The following is a 21,083-nucleotide window of genomic DNA, read 5'->3' as shown; positions in this document are numbered from 1 at the left end:
TACAGTGCCTGGAAGAATGCTTATTCATTATTCCCTAGCCCAGCATATTTCTCCATAGAGACAAGAGCATATACTGTGGCCATGGAAAATCTGGGGAAATACCATTTATGCTACATCAAACTTGATCCCACTCAGGCAACATAAATCTTTCCCATATGTGATGACTATTTGTTGCCCAGCCTCCAATACTAAAAGAGACACTGTAAATATCTCAAATACTTTTTAATTTCTACCAAGAGTCTGCAGCTGTCTGTATGCTTGCAGTCGAAAGAATGGTTCTCTAATAAACTAGAAAGAGAAATAATTCACTCTGGGAAGAGTAAAGAGATACAATCACATTTCAGGTATAAATTGGAGCAATTTTCATATCACAGAATAGATATAAATTTCAATAAAAATAAATTGTCCTTTAAAGTGTAGATTCAATAAAATTAAAGACAGTCAAAACACAATCTATCTTGAATTTGGCGTTATACTCTAAAACTTTCAATGTTTTGGCCCAGGATATTATTATAAGAACCATTTTCATAATGTGAAATCAAGGTATGTGGTGTGATTAGGAATAATTTGTACTGCTACATGGAGAGCTAAAGGCAGTTTGAGAGATGGCCAATGAACTGTTAGATTTCCTGAGACATTTAGATAACTTAAAGTAGGATTTCTCAAAATGTGGCTCATAGATAACTTGCATCATAATCACCTGGAATTTTTGTTAAAATACATATTCCAGGGGATCTCTGGTGGCTCAGCAGTTTGACACCTGCCTTTAGCCCGGGCATGATCCTGGAGTCCCGGGATCGAGTCCCAGGATCGAGTCCCACGTCGGGCTCCCTGCATGGAGCCTGCTTCTCCCTCTGCCTGTGTCTCTGCCTCTCTCTCACTGTGTCCCTCATGAATGGATAAATAAAATCTATAAAAAAAAAACATATTCCAGGGCCCCATAACAGGTTCACTGAATCAGACAGTCTAAACATTGGCCCAGAAGTCTGCATTTTAACTTCTTCAAGTGATTTTTGTAACTGCTAAAAACATCTAAATTCCTCAGATTTATTGAGGGAAAACCAGAAAAAAGAATGCTTAAAATCAGAACATGGGAAGACAATGAAATATCCTAACTTAGATCTTTTTTTTTTAATTAATTATTTATTTATTTATGATAGTCATACAGAGAGAGAGAGAGAGAGAGAGAGGCAGAGACACAGGCAGAGGGAGAAGCAGGCTCCATGTACTGAGAGCCCGACGTGGGATTCGATCCCGGGTCCCCAGGATCGCGCCCTGGGCCAAAGGCAGGCGCCAAACCGCTGCGCCACCCAGGGATCCCCCTAACTTAGATCTTAAAGCAAGGAGATGTGCAAACCTAGTGGTCTTTAGAAGAGAAAATATCACAACTGATGGCTTAATAGGACTTCTCAAGGTGATTTTAAAGAATCCTCCACATTGCATCTCAAGGAAGGGCAAACATAATCCTAATTCCCAGTTGACAGTCTCTATAGGAAATGAATTAAAATGGCTGGCACTAACTTCCCCACCCCTAAGACCTTTTGGTAGTTCACCATGGATATCAGAATAGGTCCAGAATTGGCATAGTCCTGCAGAATATCTAGCTTTCTATTATTGCTAATATTTGTAATTTGCTTCCCTCTACTGCTATTTGACTCTCAATACTAGCTTAGCCCTGCCCACACTTTCTAGGATTAGATTTTGGGTTCTTCTACTATAACCTGAGTTTTTGCTTCTTTGGTGTCTAAGTTCCGATCTAGTGTCTAATACCCAGTTGTGCAATAAGCCTGCATTTTGTTTTCCATTTCACTCTTAAAAAGGGTTTTATCCCTGAACTGCCACCAACCTGCTGACTGATTTCCCTGGGGACAAAAGCGTGTTTGACCTTCTTTGATTGCCTGACATCTCTCTGGCTGGCTGGATCTCATTTGCCACCTGATAGTACCCCTGATATGACTGATTCCCCAAATTACACCTCAATGTTTTTATGCCTGTGGGATGCCATGCGTGCCCTCCCAGAAAAGATTTTTGTTCAGAGCCTGCATTTGTATTTGCATGGAGTAACAATCTCTTGCCCCACTCATGTATACAAGTCAATTTCTGCATACCATCCCCTCTCTGTCTGCACACTGGGTAATAGGAAACTGGGCCATCCACAAGCAGTTGTCAAGGTTTGGCCAAGAGATTCCATAGATGTCCCAGAAGACCAGTGAAAACTTAAAGAGGCCATACTTTGGAAAATTCTCAAATCAGTCAGTGGAATTAAGAACTTTTCAGAACTTAGATTTTCATAAGGAAGTTCTTGGTGTGTCCAATTTTATAGCCTTTACTCTGAGTAAACTATAATTCCCTCAGAAAGCCAGTAAGTGATTTTTTTTTTTCCCTTTCTGTCCTTGATCTGTATGGAGCTCATAGACTTGGAGTAGATGTTACTTCTTGGGCAGCTTAGCTGTGCTTTAAGAATTTGGGTAAGGATCACTCATTACCAGTATAGGCTCACTTTATAAGGCACTTTTAGGATGGAAACAATCCTTCTGAGCAATTTACCAGTTTCTGTGTGTCACTTAAGGTAACATTGATTGGTAAGGGATCGTTTTATTTTGCTGTTTTTGTTGCTGTTGTTATAATTTAAACTTTAGATCCTGAAGATTAATGGAGTTAACTCTTTGAAACTCAAAAACTAGGGACACCTGGTGGCTCAGCGCTTAAGGTCTGCCTTTGGCTCAGGGTGTGATCCCAGACCCAGGATAGAGTCCTGCATTGGGCTCCCTGAAAGGAGCCTGCTTCTCCCTCTACCTATGTCTCTGCCTCTCTCTCTCTGTGTCTCTCATGAATAAATAAATAAGATCTTAAAAAAAAAAAAGAAACTCAAAAACTGTTGCAAACAAAAATCTCTAAAGCGTTTTTCTTAATTATCCTTTTTCTGAAGCAGTATTTGTCCTAAAATTAATGAGATTTGAGAAAATGTTAAGGGGACAGACTGTGAATGAATTTCAAAATATTTCTTGAATTTCAGCACTGAATCCAAGCCTCCTCCATCATATATAGGGACTGCAGAAACTCTAATGGTGAAGAAGCTAAGACAAACACAGTTTCATAAAATACCTGAATGGTGAAATGAGTAAAGGTGTTCAAAAATAATAAAATAAGCACTCGAGTGACCATCTGCTTTAACATGAAATCTGAGTAAATATGAAGTAAATACCTAGGTAGAGCAAAAACCTGGAATATTTTAGCTGGGGTGGGGGGGAGGAAAAACTCCTTGCTCTTGCCTGTATTCTTATACTTTCCATTCCACTAACTAGATGGCTGGTGTGACAGGCTGGCTAATCCTTTAACATACCCTTGTGTGAGAACACCTCACACAGGATTTATGCCCCCTTGTAATAACAAGACTAGACAATATTGAGACCCTAAATTTGTCATCCAGTGTCAGGCATTGTGTTAAGTGCCAGTCATACAAACCTATAAGACAAAGTCTTTGTCCCAGTAGGTGATGGTGCAGCTGAGCTAGGGAAGTGGGCCAGGAGGCACAAAGTTCAAGCGCAAAGCCATCAGAGCCATAGAAGTCAGGGGATGGAAGTAAGGGTAGGGATGGAGTCAGGGAGAGCATCTCAAAAGAACTAATAACCTCTAAAAAAGACAAGACAAAGGAACACTCTAGTCTGAAAGGCCACCACGAGTGGCAAATGATACAAAGGTGAGACTGAAAAAAGGCAGAAGCCAGTGTTACATATGAGAAAGTGATAAACCTGCATGAAGGGAGGAGAACGTTCACTCTCAAAACCGTAGTTATCCCAAGCCACTTCCCCAATCTGTGTGTGTGTGTTCATAGAAATATTGTATTTCATATTTTAAAACTGCCACAAGCATAATGTTTACATATATGTGTATATATATACACATATATACATATTTATATATTTTTTTAAATGTACAAATATGTCTCTGACACAGAGATTTACTTTGCTTCAGAGAACACTGTGGAGCACTGGGAGTTGCACTTTCAGGATGATTCATAAATATTTCATTATTTTATTTGTGACACATGTCAGTAAATCCCATTTCAGAGCTGAGAAAGTTTAAAGTCAAACAGCATCTGGAAGGCTTTCTCCACCAAAAAGCAGCTCCTGAGAATGAAAAAGAGGGTGGATCTTTAATATACCCACTGGATTCCAACCATTCCTGCCTGACACTAAAAGATGGAGGGAGAAGGAAAGAGAACACTCAGATTTATTTCTATTGTGATTTTTAGACTATTCAATGCACTTAATATTCCAAGAAGTTGCCAGTATAACTGCAACGTACACATTCTTATAGAGGAAGCACCCTCTAGACTTGTTCTATGATCATTGATATGTCTCTTAGCCTAGTTTGGCCTGCTTTGGTCAGGCTTCATTACAATATCCTTAAGACCCCTTCCAACTCCCCTATTGTATAATTTAGGCAACTTCCATTCATACATAATTACTGAGTAGATTAAGGAAATGAAATAAACCACAGAACCTTTGATGCTAAGACAGAGCCAAAGTCCTCTGACAGAAATAGCTTAGTCTCTGGGGGAAAGCACTAGCGAAGACACTAGCAATAGCTTTAAAAAAAAACTGGTACTGGAGACAAGGGAAAATGGTCAGCGTATCTACCCAAAGTGGAAGGCATGTGTCGATTTGGAAAAACCTAAATCAATCTATTACTCCAGGAGAAAACTATAGTGAAATAATATTCCTGACAAACACCTGAATCCCCTTAGTCATTACTCTGAAGTATTTCCACTTAAATTTGATTATGTCATTGCAGGAATTCTTAAATTCATAGAAAGAGAAGCAATCTGCAAATGAGGCAGAGAGCCTGTTGTCAAAAACCTGGGACAGATTCCTGGCTACTCCACTTGTTTATTTTGTGACCATAAGGTTGTATCATAAAGAATAAAGAAAATCATATAGAATGTGATTTGAATCACATGTGTTTGATTCATGTATTTGAATGAAGAAAAATGTTCATTTGCATCAGGTAGTTTGCAGTTACAAAAAAAAAAAGTTTTCGTTTTCTTGCTACTCTTTCTTTTTTTGTTGTTTTTTGTTTTTTGTTTTTTTTCCTTCCAAGATTTTATTTAAATTCAAGTTAGTTAACATATAGTGCACAATTAGTTTTAGGAAGAGAATTTAGTGATTCATCACTTACATGTAACACTTAGTGCTCTTCATAAATGGCCTCCTTAATGCTCATCACCCATTTAGCCCATCCTCCCATCCACCTCCCCTCCAGCAAGAGAAAAGAATGGGCCAGAAGATGCCTTTGTCTCCAATTGAAATAAAACATCTACTTACTGTTTTACCATCATTTGCAATTGGGCTAAGGTCACTGGTATTATCTGGGTTAACTTTAGAGTAGCTTTCTTAAAAGAAAAAAATTTTGAACTCATAAAGAATAAATCAGTCTCTTTAAGATCAACTGGATTGCATTCTTAAGGCATATTTAGTATAAATCTAATAAAATGTACTCTTGTGAGTACTGGATAAAGGAATGCATGGAAAGAACACAGAGCACTCTAGTGCATATATGGGTTGGATATGTGTTAACCATTATTGGTACACTTCTTACACTTCTTTTAAGTGAGAAAACAGAGGTTTAGAAATGTTAAGTAACCTGCAAAGGATGATACATGTAAAATATGCCAGAGCTGAGCTATATATATATATATATATACACACACATATATTTCTTTAAATTGCCAACAGTGTAGAAGATGGACTGGAGTGGCAAAGGATTGGAGAGAGAGAAACCAGGATCAGGAAGAAGACAATGGGTTAAGAAGAGATAATTTAATTCTGAGCAAGATGGTCATGGAGATGAAAAACAAAACAAAACAAAGACTATAGTTTTTAAAATTCTATAATAATTGTCACCTGGTTGCACAGGAAGTGAGGAAGGAGATAAAAGATGAAGGGCCGTCTGGAGTGAGGGAATGATATGGAGTCTGAAGCACTAGAATATCTGAAGCAGCCTGGGATGGGGCACTCTGACAAGCAGGGCAACCAAGGAAGGTTGTGTAGTCAAGCTGGGCCTGAAATCTAGCCCACTTACCCATCAAGCCAAAGCTCCTACTACAAGTGCTGTGCATCCAGAGAAAGGAAACCAGTATTATAACTTGTGCTAATTGTGAGTTACAAGAGGTCTTGCCTACCAGATCTCTAAACTGGGCTTTCAGCGAAAGCCTTGGTGTTAGATGCAATCTTCTGAGGGAGAAACTATAAAGGAAAGGGAATAAAACAAACCCAGACACCCAGAGCAAGGGGGTGGGAAGAAGACAGGGGCCCTCTAAAGAGAGTGAAGAAAAGAAAGGTGGAGCCATAGGCTAGTACAAGATCCTTAACACTAAAAGGTGGAAATATTTCAAGAACAGCATGGCAGTAAATGGTAAAAATGGCAAAAAGAGCAGAGCTGAGCAATGGCTAAAAAGCTCTCTGGCTTAACAGTTAATTCGGCCATCATTAGCAACCTCTGAGAGCTAATTTCAGTATTGTAGTCGAAATAAATGCCAACTGCAAAGAGTTTTAGAGTCAGAGGGAGGTGGGAAAGCAAAACAAAAAAAAGAAGAAATTTTTCTTGGCATCAGGAAGAGAGCGCTTGGTTGAGAAAGTTGAGTGTTTGTTTGTTTAGTGTAGCAGAGGCCTGAACATGGGATGTGCACCGAGGAGAAGTTAAGGTGCAAGTAAAAGGACGTAATTTATAAAACAAGTTCTGGTTTCATCCTTATAAATATTTTGTTTAAAAGTTCCATAAACACTAGTGGCCCAGGAAATGCTTTAGCAAATACTCATTAACAAAGTGACAGCTATTTAAAAATGTTCCCATAGTTATTATATGTTTATCACCCCTTGTGTAATAAAGCCTTCTGGCCCGGAATCTGGAGTTCTTCCTTTAGTATGAGAACCCTTCTGTTCCCTGGAGATCTTCAGAGGATAGGGTACATGGTTGACCTCTTACTCAGACAGACGGAAATTATGTTTTCACCTTTAGCCCCAGAGTAAATGTATCATCCAGTCATTACTTCTGGATGATCACTGAAATTAGACTGAAAGCTGGAAGCCTGGGTTCTACATGAGCAATCTTTCTGCACTTCATTCCCCTATACTGCAGAGAGGATTTGAACTTGCAAATTTCTAAGTTATTACAATCCTAAAATAACCCAATGAGCAAAGGTCACATGTAAACGAATGCTTATTCTTACTTCATGTACAACAGAACACCCCAAAACAACATAGGTCCCCAACAACGGGGGAGCACATTCTGTTACATATAGTGTTGCCATAGGATAGAATAGAATATCACGTTATTTTTTTTCCAAAGCATTCTGAATAATACAGAAAAAGTTCCTCATAAAATGTTACATGAAGAAAGGTGGAATGCAAATGTACAGTTTTAAGCTGATTTTGTAAAAGGAAAACCAAACAAAATATTGATGATATGTTATGTACACAGATATGGAAAGAAATCTAACAATAGGAATGAATCCACTGGAGAGTGGAATTGGTAATAAGAATTTATTTCTCCTTTTATATTGTCACTCTCTTCATAATCCTTACAATTGTTAGCTTTCTGGTGAGTTAGGGAGGACTTTCTATACCTCCAGGTTGCAGGAAGTTTGCTTTCCTTTCTATTGTTTTCGACTCTATTTATACTGTTTTCATGTGAGGAGATGGAGGACCTATGGATGCTGTCTTCCCTGCTGGACTCGCGCTGCGCTTCAGAGAAGGGCCACAGAACACATCTTTGTATTAGACACATTGAAAAGCAAGCAGGTTGGAGGGAGAAGCTAAAGCAAAATGGAAATTGCTCCTTAGAATCACTATTATTATTTTTGTTAGTTTGGAAAGGTATCATTATTTGCCTAGACTTACATAATCTTCTATTATTATTATTATTATTTTTAAAGATTTTATTTATTTATTTGAGAGAGAGAGAGAGAGAGAGAGGGAGAGCACAAATGGGGTGAGGGGAAGAGTGAGAAGCAGACCTCCTCCTGAGCAGGAAGCCCAATCCAGGGCTCAATCCTGATCCAGACACTTAACTGACTGAGTCACCCAGGTACCCCTACAACTTTCATAATCTTTAAAAACTACTTTTTTAAAATTTTAAGACCAAAATAATATTTGGCCTGCAAAACTGTCTTAGACTCAGCCACATTTATCTGTTCTTCTAATATCCTTCTATTTTCCCACTAATAATAATAAATCACATAATATTAACAAAATTATATTAACATAATAATATTAAGTTTAAAAAGCAGCATCTGCTTGTAACAAATGTATTATAAATTCCACAATACCTTCAGCAAAATAAACAAAGAGTAGAGGAAAAAGGCTGACACCTTCATGTATTCCAACTCTGCTTTTTAAATTATCATTGGCTTTAGGCACCTATAGCAATTCATAGTTCTTTTTTTTTTTTTTTTAAGATTTTATTTATTTATCCATGAGAGACACAGCTAGAGAGAGAGGCAGAGACACAGGCAGAGGGAGAAACAGGCTCCGTGCAGGGAGCCTGACCTGGGACCTGATCCCGAGTCTCCAGGATCACGCCCTGGGCTGAAGGTGGCGCTAAACTGCTGAGCCACCCGGGCTGCCCGCAATTCATAGTTCTTAAATTACTGTTGGCTAACGGCAATTTTATAACTTATTATGAACTATGAAGTTTTTATGTTTTAGCATAACCCAACAGGAAACTACAGAACAAATATTCCAATAATAAAACATGAATTAAAATATAATGGTTTTAGTACTTTTTTTTTTTTTTTTTTTGCCAATTTAAGGATTGGAAGTTATATTCATTCAACAGACATTTTTTGCACGACTAAAATGAACAAAAAAGGATCTTAGTCTTTGACCACATCACCTCTTAAATTGTCCATGAGTACCAATTTAGGACATTAAGCAAAGGCCAACATATAAGAACATTTTTGCATCAGTTTGAGTGTCTTTCCTGGGATGTTGAAATTGAAAATGAACTAAATTCTGATTTTGATGAGAAGAAAGCAATTACCTCTTTCTCTGTTCAACAACTAAGGCAATTTTGATAGCTTCTCTCTCTTGTTCACAATCTACAGCATTGGACTTGACAGTTCCTTGTAATATGTACATTTGCTCACTGAATTTTAGTTCATGAGGGGCTACGTTCTGAGGCTTCTGGAGCAGTCTCACAAGGCTGTGTCAAGAAAGACCCTTAAAAAGCATCATCGGTGAACACTAACAGGCTTCTCTTTCCAGTTTTAAAAAGCTCTTTTTAAATGGAAGTCTTCATTAGGGTATATTTATCACAGCACTGAGTTTTCAGGAATTTTAGGTTAGGTCTTGTGATAGTATAGTTCTCCTTGTAAAATACATATCCTTTCACATGTTAGATTTCCTCATTAGGTAAGCCTGTGAAAATTACACTTAGATTAAACTGAAAGAATCAATGAAATAAAAAAAAGTGGGGGGAGACACCTGGGTGGCTCAGAGATTGAGTGCTTGCCTTCGGCTCAGGGCGTGATCCCAGGGCCCTAGGATCAAGTCCGCATTGGACTCACCACAGGGAGCCTGCTTCTCCCTCTGCCTATGTCTCTGATTCTCTGTGTCTGTCATGAATAAATAAATAAAATCTTAAAAAAAAAAAAAAGTTTTACTGCATTGACTTAAATAGCATATTTTCAATTTTAAAGAGTTATGTCTCAATTGGAATAACATTTTATTTTACAATAACTCATGTCATTTAACTGAAAGAGTGAGGGAGCAAAAAATAACTAAAATCTCTAGCTTTTAGACAATGCTTCTGAACTTAAGTGGACCCTAAATTCAATGTTGAAGGCAAAAGGCAGTCTGTTAACTCATTGTTTCAAACATAAAGAGTTTGTTATTTACACCACAAGATGTTTTAAGACCCAATAACAATTTCTACAGTGACTAGATGAAACTTGTATTTAAAAATTAGCATTAAGTAAAAAAGGCCTCTAAGACAAAAGTCCTCACACAGAATTTTAGGTAAAGCTCTATGGTCAGGTCATTAGCAATGGACTGCTTAAGGAATTTAGAATTGCCATGGACTCAGTTTATCACTTCGTGCTTTTGTCTAATACATCCAGTTTTAATTTTTTTCACGGGTAAAGTGGGATTAGTTATCAAAATCACTGAGAAACCAGTGATTCATTTTGCCCTGCAATGTACAACATAAAAATATTGAAAGGTAAGAAAACATATATTCTGCTATACAATTCAGTGCTTCATAGTATTTTCAACTTAAACTGTAAGTGAGGATACAGTTAAACAAATCAAGACATTATTGACACAACTGAAAAATACATCTTTTCTCCTTAAAGCACAATCTCCACACAGAATAACTGCATGGACTAGATGATGAATGTATTCTTTTTCCTTTTCCACAACTCTTTCCTACAAAGCATGATTATGCTGTTTCCCAGCCATGCATGCATGTGAACATTTTATGTGTGAATGGAACTAAAATAAAATACTTTGTACTTAATATTAAATCTGCCCCTTGAGATGTGGTTAGTCACTGATTCCTTGACACACACCTCCAGTAACTTTATAAAAAGAAGAACAAACAACACTTTCTGTATCTGATGCAGTAATGCCTTACTTATCCCAGAGCCACTTCCATGGCAACTTCTACTACAGACCATAAGTAAGAACTTGGACACAAACCAAAAGTCTCCTGAGTACCTAAAATAGATGTCACCGTGTCTATGCACTTTGGCACGTGCACTTCGCTCACAAGAGAATCACTTGGGCCCTCAAATAAAGTTATTGCTTCTCATTCCTTCCACAATTTTTATAAGCGTTTTTTCCTTCTGGTTTTCTTGTGCACAGCATAAAAGAAATAAGAATTATAAAAATGTGGCTGAGGTTGAAGGGCATTGTGAGAAGAACACAAAACGTCCACACCCATAAGAAGTCACAGTTCCATATGCACGCTGGACAGAGGAGGCAAAAAGTCCTATAAAAATAATATAATTTAAAAGAGCATAGTGATTACGTGACCTTATGACAGAAGAAGTAATAGCCTTACATACCACAGAATAGGCCCCCAATGTATCATTACATGATAGAATAATTCTATAGTCTATATCCATGATGAGAAGGCTGGGTAGTTCAGAGAATGTTAAATTGAATTTAGTTCCCTCCAGAGAGATATCAAAATATACACTGGATCTCAGAAAGTTAACTATCCAAAACTAAATTCTTTCTAAAATTTCTGGAGTTTTCAGTGGTAAACTTGTAAGCTTCACTTTTTAGGAAGTTCATAAATGTAGAGCTCCTTAGTTGTCTCATTACTTGTTTATCGACCAGCTATTAATATTATATATTAGCCAGCCAGGCCTCTGGGGAAAGAATGACAATTCAGATAATAGTGGTTCATTTCAGTCCACTCCACTGCCATTTTGGGCTATTCCCCTTCTGCTCTGAGAGCCTCCACAATTCAGTGATTGGAGATCTTGGAAATGTCCATTTAAGGTGGATGAGCTTAAAGAAGATAAACTTTATTAAGATACATATATATTTTTTTAATGAAAAAAATAAAACGTATATTCTGCTATATGTTTTTATAGCAGAATAAAATATATATATATTTAATGAAAAAAAATATTTTTTTAAAGGCTTGGGGCACCTGGGGTGGCTCAGTGGTTAAGAGTCTGCCTTTGGCTCAGGGTGTGATCCCAGGGTCCTGGGATCAAGTCCCACATCAGGTTCCCCCAGGGAGCCTGCTTCTCCCTCTGCCTATGTCTCTGCCTCTCTCTCTGTCTCTAATGAATAAATAAATTAATATCTTTAAAAAAAAAAAAAAAGGCTTGCCAGAATTTTTAAAAATAAATGGAAATGAAGGGAAGGATTGGTTAAAATGAACAATTAACTGTAGAAGTAGATTAGAAGTAAAATCCTGATTCAAAATTGTGTGTTTTCCAGGTCAGATCTACCAAGCTGTGCTGAGGTCAAGGAGCCTTTCCCGAGTCAGTTTCAAGTGCCTGCAGTGGCCCGGTCTTGGTCCTCCGATCTGATTGGCTCTATAGTGGTTCTATACTTCAAATGGAAGACAAATAACCTATCCCTCCCCCTCATTCCAGAGCAGTCTGTACATTCCTTAATATTAAAGCATATCTTTCTTTATCCGACATGAACAACAAAACATAAAACCCACTCAAGACAAGATGCAACAAAGGACAAAGCTAAACTAAGCTTCAAAATAAAATAACAGCAACAATCATTAGGTTCCTCAAAACAAAACAAAACAAAACAAAACAAAACAAAATCCTAGTAACTTCAAATATCAACAGCCACAAACAATACAGCTAAAAACCTAAGGTATTTTAAAGAGTGTCTTTTCTCTCAGAATAGAGACAAGGTAGGGGGAAAGGTCAAGTGACCACGAAATACTTGTGCCCGAAGCAAGGAAACCCTGAAGGAGATTTCACGAGTAAAAAACAGTACCTTATAAGTAACTGGGCTTGTCTACTCACAGCTGTTTCCAGTGCCGACTCTTGTTTAACTGTCTACTGCGTTCAGTTTAAAGTTAATTCTGTTGGCAAAAAAGTACAGAGCTTGTCTGGAAAATGCTGTTTGGACATAAACCATTCCTTTCAAAGCTGTAGTAGCTATATTTAAGTTTTCCTGTAGAGTGGGATATAAACCTTTCCTGCAGCTAATTTTCTTCCTCCTCCAGCCCCTCAGACTTAGTCAGTGTCCTCCTAGCCCATATATTGAAGAAAGAGACAGAGAGGGGAGGGGAGAAAAAAAAAAAAAAAAAAAAGAACCAGGAACTATACCTTAAATAATGTAGTAGTTGAGCATTCAGAAAAAGACAAAAGAAGAAGAAGAAGAAGAAGAAGAAGAAGAAGAAGAAGAAGAAGAAGAAGAAGAAGAAGAAGAAAGAATGAACCACAGAAAGCGTATCAGGATCTTAAATATAATTTAAACCAATGCCCTCGTTTTATAGATGAGGAAACTGATACCCAGAGAAAATATGATTTGTACGAGGTGATTCACATAGCTAATTAATGCTGCAGCTAAGAATAGTTACCAGGTTGCACAACTCCGGATTCAATGCTCTTTCTACTACTCTAGTGTACCAGAAGGGAAATGATTTACCTTTTTCCTGTGTGTCTTTGGATAATACCAATATGAGTTGGCAAGGAACAAACAGTAACACAATTACAATGTGAGAACCATCTGTTCTCAGAGCAAAAATTTCACTCCACTTTAAAATCCTTAATACTAAGAGTTTGTCTATGATGCCCAGTTTCATGTATACCTAGGGAAGAATCTTATCCTTTGTTGATTTTCCATAGTAATTTTATGTCTCAGGAGTCACTAATTTTCAAGGGATGCTAACATCCCTGAGTCCTTATAGATGACTATGAGGGATGGTGTTGTGACTGGTGTTAGTCTTTAATATTTCTACCCAATATCAGTGATATTGAACTAGAAACACACGCACACACACACACACACACACACAAAAGAACTAGAAACACACTACTATTACGACAGGTCCCTATTTCCAATATGTCAAGATTTATTTTTACCATATGTGTGAGTTTTTTTTTGTTATTAATACAAGAATACATACTGATGTAGTACATATTGATTACATATTTTGTCAGATAAAAGAGAAGCAGCGTAATAATTTTTATTTGGTGTCCTTCATGTAACATTTCCTACTTATATATAAAGAAATTATTTTTCCCTACTGAAGGAGTGATATTCTTATTATAATATTTTTTAAATTTTCCTAAAATGTATTCATTCATCCATTCATACACTTATTTAACAAATATTAATCGAACATTTATAAACCTACCTCATCCTTCTCTTGTGGAATGTAGTAACAAACAATAACTTTTTTAGATAAGTGTGTAAGTGTCAAAATCAAAGGGCTCACTTAAAAAATAAGGCCAATTTTCTATAACTACCTTTTTATCCATTCTGGAGTTTTCAGTGGTAAACTTGTAAGCTTCACTTTTTAGGAAGTTCATAAATGTAGAGCTCCTTAGTTGTCTCATTACTTGTTTATCGACCAGCTATAAATATTATATATTAGCCAGCCAGGCCACATTATAAGCATGTGCCCAAAATTAATTTACATTCTCTCCATTGAGTTGCCCACTCTCAACAACATTCATCCTAGGGTCAAATAAGTCAAAATATGAAATGGCCCAAATCAAAGTTTCTCTGGCCACTATTAATCTTTCTATGTGATCTGACTCCTAAAATACTAAAGGCAAATCTCCATTCCATGCTACAATTTAATGACACAATTAACAAATGCTCAGACCATTCAAAACCCATTTTCAAACTGTGACACATTCTTTCATTCAGAAATTCAGTTTGGTTTTGATATTGCCCATCTACTTTTAAAATGTTGCTGTATGTACTCTTGCCCTGGTCTTTGGAAGAAAATAGTGTAACTGTGACTAAATAATTATAAAAATGTATTTTTTTAAGTTACAATTCATTTTTCGAAAGATATTTTCCAAAATGTCGAGCAATTAATAGGTACTAAATCAATTTTCCAACCATGACAAATAAGTGACTGATTCAAAATACACCATAGTTGAGAAAGCAATCTTAAAAACCTTACTTTATACTTTTTGACACGATGGCAGGATCTGGTTCTCCTTCCATTCTCAGTTAATTTGGCCTAAGCTCTGCACAAATATAAATCCCAAAGACATCAACACTACATTTATATATAACGCTAATATGTCAAATATGATTAGAGCCTGACAGTCTGATACATGTTACTTGAGGTTACTAAAAGTATTCCTTATTTTTCTTTTACTTCTTTACTTTTAATTTGAACATTTTGCCTTTTGTCTGTTAGAAGGAACAGGAAGGAAATCTGAGTAAGCCTTGAAAGAGAGGTAAGGCTGTGAGGAGAGACACAGAGATTTAGATGGAATAAGTCAGGGTGATCCTGGGCTGTGGACTGGACTGACAGAGGAAGGTGTAAGGAGAAGTCACATACAAGCAGGTTGTTTGGAACAGAGTGGGCTGAGCCACAGACAATAAATTATAGCTATCAAATGCAAAAACCAAAGTTTCTCAAAATAGGTTAAGCAAAGAGGGAACTAGCAATTTTGGTAACCAGTGCCAGCAACAGGAAATTGGTCCTCGAACTTACTTTGTAGTTCATGACACGGTTTGTTACTATCCATTGGAAGGGAAGCATGTGCTGTCAATGTGTGAATCCAATGCAATCTAAAATAACACAGTGACATAGAACCATTAAAAAAAAATGGCCCTCTATATTTAGGTCCCTTGGACATACTCCAGGTTGCCCTACTCTGGGCATGCTCTGGATTTTAGAATCCTAGCATAGTTTAGTGGAGACTAGTTACTGTGTTATGAAGCCTGGATGTGTGGAGTTGAATTTCACTGATGGGAGAGGTACTTACAGCAGAGGTGAAATCCAGGGCAGACTGTATTAACACAGGCAAGATAGTCGGAGTTCTCTTAACTCTTGATCTCCTCTCAGTTTTCAGGTTTACAGTAACACTAGAGGAAGGCTTTTATTAAAGAATCCCAGAGAGCTCTTTTGTGATAGCAATGAAGGGAAGTGACTGCATGAACAGCTACTGGATTATAATATTCTATGCTTGGGAGGAGATATCATACATGGGCATTTTTAATAGTCCCGGAGAACTCTGCACATAAAAATCTCAAGCATCAATTCTCTTCAATTGGAGCTCATGCTTACTTTGTTGCCCATCTCCTCTCAAAAGCCATTTTCCTCACACCAGCTAGGATAATTATTTCCTCGTTATACCATCTGACAATATCCCATGATTCTTCTGCTTCACACCTCCTAATGCTTTCTCATTATCCCATTTCATGCCCTCTAAATGTTTCCCATCATTCCCCTGCTTCATCCCTGCAATGGTTTCCCACCGCATGCAGTATAAACCCAAATGCCTAACGATGGCTTCCTAGGCCTCACATTCTTTCACCCCAGCTTATCTTTCCTACTGCTTTCCTAACCTGCTGTTTCAACTGCCCAGGATATTTTCCCCTCACATCTTTGCAGGATCACCGCTTAATCAGAACTCAAGACTCATTTCAAATGCTACTTCCCCAGATAAAAGATTTCCTGACCACTCTAGCTAATCATCTCCCCTGCCCCTTATATACACACACTCTTTACCTCATTTTTTCTATTTTAATTTTTCTTCAAAGCATTTGCCACTCTCTAAAATTATCTTGGATTCCTTTTGTATTTATTTATTCATTCAGTTAGTTTAAATGTTTACTGTATATCCTCTAGAATGAGTTTTATAAACCAGAAATGTGTTGGAAGTCATAAGTAAGATCAGAAATATAATACTTAGGCTTTTTAAACTACATTTTCCCCAGCATTCAGAACAGCATCTACCAGAGTATGCATTTGACTAATATTTCTTGAATGAATAATTTTATTTGTTGCCTGGGTTACTATTCTTCAGTCAACAAGCATCTAACAGAAGTCCACAAGCATGAAGGCAAAGACTAATCTATTCCCTCAATTGACTGAACTCTTCAAGTCTCCCTGTGGCTCAAGCAACCAGGCATCTCAGGAAATAAGGAAAGAGCCCCTGCTGGGCTCTAGGAGGCTGCATCCACACGCAGCACCTCGAAACCCTTGAATTTTGTTAACACAAAGGCCAGCAAATACCCTTGAGCTGCTGGTAGGTCCGAAGAGCTTCCGGACATTTCTGTTTCCTGAACTCCACAGTAGTGGCCCTTATTGGAATAGCAGATATCCTAAAGCTAATTCTATCCTTTCCAGGTGGTTTTAAGAAACTGCTCCCAGCTGCCAACTCTTCAGAAGCAGGAGCTAAATCCTTGCATTCACAGCATATGTTTTCTAAATGAAAAAAAGAGACAGACTAAATAATTTTAGAGGAGTGAGCTCACAGATAATTTAATCTTCCATCTTGGTTCTCCTCCATGCTGATTCAGAGCTCTCCAGCGAGCTGTAAATTAGATTTCCTCTCCCATCTCATGTCCTACTGCTTCCTAATTACCTGTTCTAGTGAGTCAGCCTCTGTGGGTCCTGTGGCTCAGACATACTGTGGGGTAATATAACTAGGTCCAGACATATCAAAAAGGTGGCTATGTGACGGCAGGCAATGAGAGGGTGAATTTTTGTTTGGAAAAAAATGACTTTCCCCAAACACCACCTCAGGTGTCCCCCCTCCCAGAACACACCAAGGTAGAGGAATCTCTTGTCTGAACACTACTACAGCTTGATAGCAAATAACATCATTTAAAATATTTTTTGAAAAAAGTGCCCTTTCCTATGGTACTGATTACATATTAATCTAAGTACACTGTGGCATTCAGTTAGTAAATGAAAGCTACAAATATTGAATGATTGTCTTCTAGGGACAAGGCTCCATGCTAGGTAATGAAGTTTGTGTAATTATTCCCTGTGATCTTAGGTGGTAATATTTCTTTATCCAGAATACAAACTTCTCCTGGAAAATAAAGTGAAATTTCTTCTTTCTTCCCTTCTTTTCTTCCTTCCTTTCCTTCCTTCAATCTACCAAAGGCCATATTTATTGAGTCCAAATAATGTGCTGTGTTTTGGTATAAAGACAAAGACAAAATTCCATGTCAGGAAGCTTGCCCTTTGCAGGTGAGAGAAGTTTACAGACTGTTGGGAAGACTGGCACAACATCACAGGAGACCACGTCACAGCAGCGTGGAGTTGAGATGGGAAGTGAGCAAAGAAAGCATTTGTAAGAAGATGAAACCAAGGCACATTCTGAGTGCAGGAGAGGGAGAGGATTAAGATTCCAGGCAGGAGACAGTGTACACCAGGGTCCCTTCAAGTATTTCTATGGAGCTGGAGTGTAGAATGAAGGACATAGACTAACAGATGAAATATGCAGAAGAAAATATAGGCAAAAGGTTCTGGAATTTGTTTTGATCCTGAAGGCAATGAAGAACTGCTGAAAATTTTTAAACAGATGATACTTTGTTTTAGGAATTCTAAGTGGAGAAAGAATTTAGGGATAGGTGGTCTTAAGGACTACTTAAGAGGACTACCTAAGAGGTTGTTTCTTTGTTCAAGGAAGACATTGTGATGGTCTGAAACTAGGCAATAGGGACAGAGAGATCCCAAAGAGAGGCACCAAGAGATATTTACATTTTCTCACAGGTAGGAAGATGTGGTAAAGCCAACATCACTTCTAAAACCTCTATGAAATCATTACAGAAAAATGTATCCAGTATTAGAACTGCATGGAAACGTAGTGGGTTCTCATTATCTAAGTAAGTGCTCCCCATTCACAGATAAGGAAATGGAAGGATCAAACTGGAAAGAATGATAGCAACATTTGAACTCATGTCCATCTGACTACAAAACCCATATTCTCTATATTAAGTTGGCTGGCCCTTTGAGATCATAAATTCTGGCCACCTCAAAGACTTAAAGAAGTTGTTTGGAATATAATCGGGCAGTATCTTAAGAGATTCCTTAGGCAAGACTGTTTGGGTTTTCCAGGTATGAACATGTTCTAATTGGAGATCCAACATGCAAACAATTGGATTTGTGTTGTTTCTATGGAACAATACATTTAGCTATCCTGCAAAGCACAAATCCTTCATCAAAGTCTTCTTGATGATTTAATTATTTTAAGCCAGGAAGATTTATTCACACTCTATATTAGGAGAGCCGGTTGAAACCAAAACGAAAGTGGACTTGGCAGACACTAATTCAATCAAGTCAAATACTGAGTTTTGAGTAGAATGGTGTTTGAAAGATAAATCAGTTTCAATGAATCTAGGAAGGCAGGAGCTACAACTCTTAAACTGAAACAGGAAGGGGCAGACATAGCTCAAACAGGAGCAATGTTAAGATTCGCCTTAAAGTTGGCATAGGAAAGTTCCTTCTCTAGCATATTCTACATTCACAATGGGTAATTATACAATTTAGCATCCAAACCTTGACTCTTTGAGATTAAAAGGAGACACTATTATTAATTGCAACAGGAGAGCAGATAAAAATCACGACTCTTATAGACAAACACAGATGTACATCACCTTACCTAGAGATTGGCATTAAACTTGACCTTTAGAAGATGATAGTATTAAAAATGAGGACATAAGTTTTAGAGTAACTGGCCCCTACAGGGAGGCAAGACAAGTAAAGTCAAGAATTCTTACTCAGGGACACCTAGGTAGCTCAGTGGTTGAGCATCTGCCTTTGGCTCAGGGCATGATCCCGGGGTCCTGGGATCGAGTTCCACATCAGGCTCTTCACAGACCTGCTTCTCCCTCTGCCAACACCTCTGCCTCTCTCTCTGTCTATCATGAGTAAATACAATCTTAAAAAAATAATAATTCTTATACAAGGTGTTTGATAGATATACAGAGGTCAGGTCAATGGAACCATTTGGGATGTATTAATTAATTTAGTTCCATAGTTTATTTTATTAGAAAATGATACATAAAAATGAAAAATGACACTTCATTATAAGATAGTCACAGATAACAGGTATACAGTGTTTAGTTTCCTATATAACGTATTCACAGACATATCCCATAGAATATAAGTATGTTGGTCTAGATGAGTGCTCCTAGCTATTTTGGTTATTTAAAAATAAGCACAGACTTTATTTTTTCAATGTATTAACCATCAGTGAGTCAATACTAATAAACACCAAACTGAGTCAAATCTCAGTCCACTCTCCCGCCCCACTCCTGAATTCTTTCCGGAGTTGAGGACATCCTTCCTTACATGGCATGATTCCTTCCTAGGCTAGACAAAGGGAAGGATGGGCATAGCGTGGGAAGCAAACATTCCCAGGGACAGACAGGAGACATCAGCCAAAAGTAATTAGGATTTCAACCTTGGTTTTGTCAGCAACTAGTTGTGTGACCTTAGACAAAATACTTGACTCCACTGAGGCTTGGTTTTCTCCTATATAAAATGAAAGGATTTAGGAAGTTCTTTTGGATATGAAAGTTGACTATTCTCTGAGATAATTACGTTCCATATGTTTTAAATTTGCTTAATGTTTACTTATCTGTGAGGTCTGGGAAGATAACTGTGGCATCATAAAGAAATTAAAACAACTAGTTATCGATGAACCAATTGCAATGGTAGCAATAATAATGTCTTTTAAAGACTTCCAATATAAACATAGGCAGTGGGGAGACATTTCATTTTTTAGCATATAATAGGATGACTATTAAAAAATCTTGGAGGAAAAGTCATGAGATATAAAATGCCGAACTGCATTGTGCTCAAAAAAATTTTTTTATGATTTATTCATTTATTTATTTATCTATTTATTCATGAAAAACACAGTGAGAGAAGCAGAGACATAGACAGAGGGAGAAGCAGGCTCCTCACAGGAAGCCCGATGCGGGACTCGATCCCCGGACCTGGAATCACGCCCTGAGCCGAAGGCAGACGCTCAACTGCTGAGCCACCAAGGCATCCCATGCTTGATAATTTTTTAAATAATAAGTTTATTTGGGCTCCCAAAACACACAAAGGATCAAGCTTTCTGAGTTCATACCAAAAAAATGATTTCTCCCAGAAGTGTAAAGTGGCTTCCATACACTGTCATTTTTCACAAGGAAAGAATGAATCCACATTTACTATACAAGACTGTTGAAAATGAATAGATGAGGCACCTCCCTGGTCTGTAATCTTTGACAGGTCCCTAGATACAGAGATATGGTTCAGAAGATAATGAAAACAAATTGCCTATCAATCCTCTGCTGATAGACCTCTAACTTTAAAGCAACCAAATACAAGGAAACCAGACTTTTTCCTCATATTATTTTGATTATTTTTAAATGCAGAAAGTAATATACATTGCTTTATTAAAAAAAAAACCATAAGCAAAAAAAAAAGTCTGTAATGTAAAATTTAGGATTCTGACCCACTCAACCGTCTCCAATACTATTCTTTTTTTTCTTTTAAAGGAACACTTTTTTTTTTAAGATTTTATTTATTTATTTATTCATAGACACACACACACACACACACACACACAGAGGCAGAGACACAGGCAGAGGGAGAAGCAGGCTCCATGC

At 37.5% G+C, this 21,083-nt stretch overlaps 1 protein-coding gene across 4 annotated transcripts in view; it reads right to left on the bottom strand.

Annotated features, from left to right (window-relative positions):
• Positions 1–21,083, bottom strand: part of ARHGAP24 (Rho GTPase activating protein 24) — a 738,009-nt gene that overhangs the window by 202,460 nt on the left and 514,466 nt on the right. The window contains exon 1 of one of the 4 annotated variants that reach the window (XM_077882772.1): positions 12,483–12,747. The exons of 2 other annotated variants lie outside the window; for them this stretch is intronic. The gene's annotated coding sequence lies outside the window, so the exon portion shown is untranslated. Of the gene's footprint in view, positions 1–12,482; positions 12,748–21,083 lie in introns of those variants that run through there. One more of the 4 variants, XM_077882773.1, reaches the window with a different exon arrangement.

The sequence above is a fragment of the Canis aureus genome, chromosome 33, assembly GCF_053574225.1.
Source record: "Canis aureus isolate CA01 chromosome 33, VMU_Caureus_v.1.0, whole genome shotgun sequence".
Lineage (NCBI taxonomy): Eukaryota > Metazoa > Chordata > Mammalia > Carnivora > Canidae > Canis > Canis aureus.
Note: the sequence above shows the minus strand (reverse complement) of the source record. Positions and strands in the feature narration are given on the sequence as shown.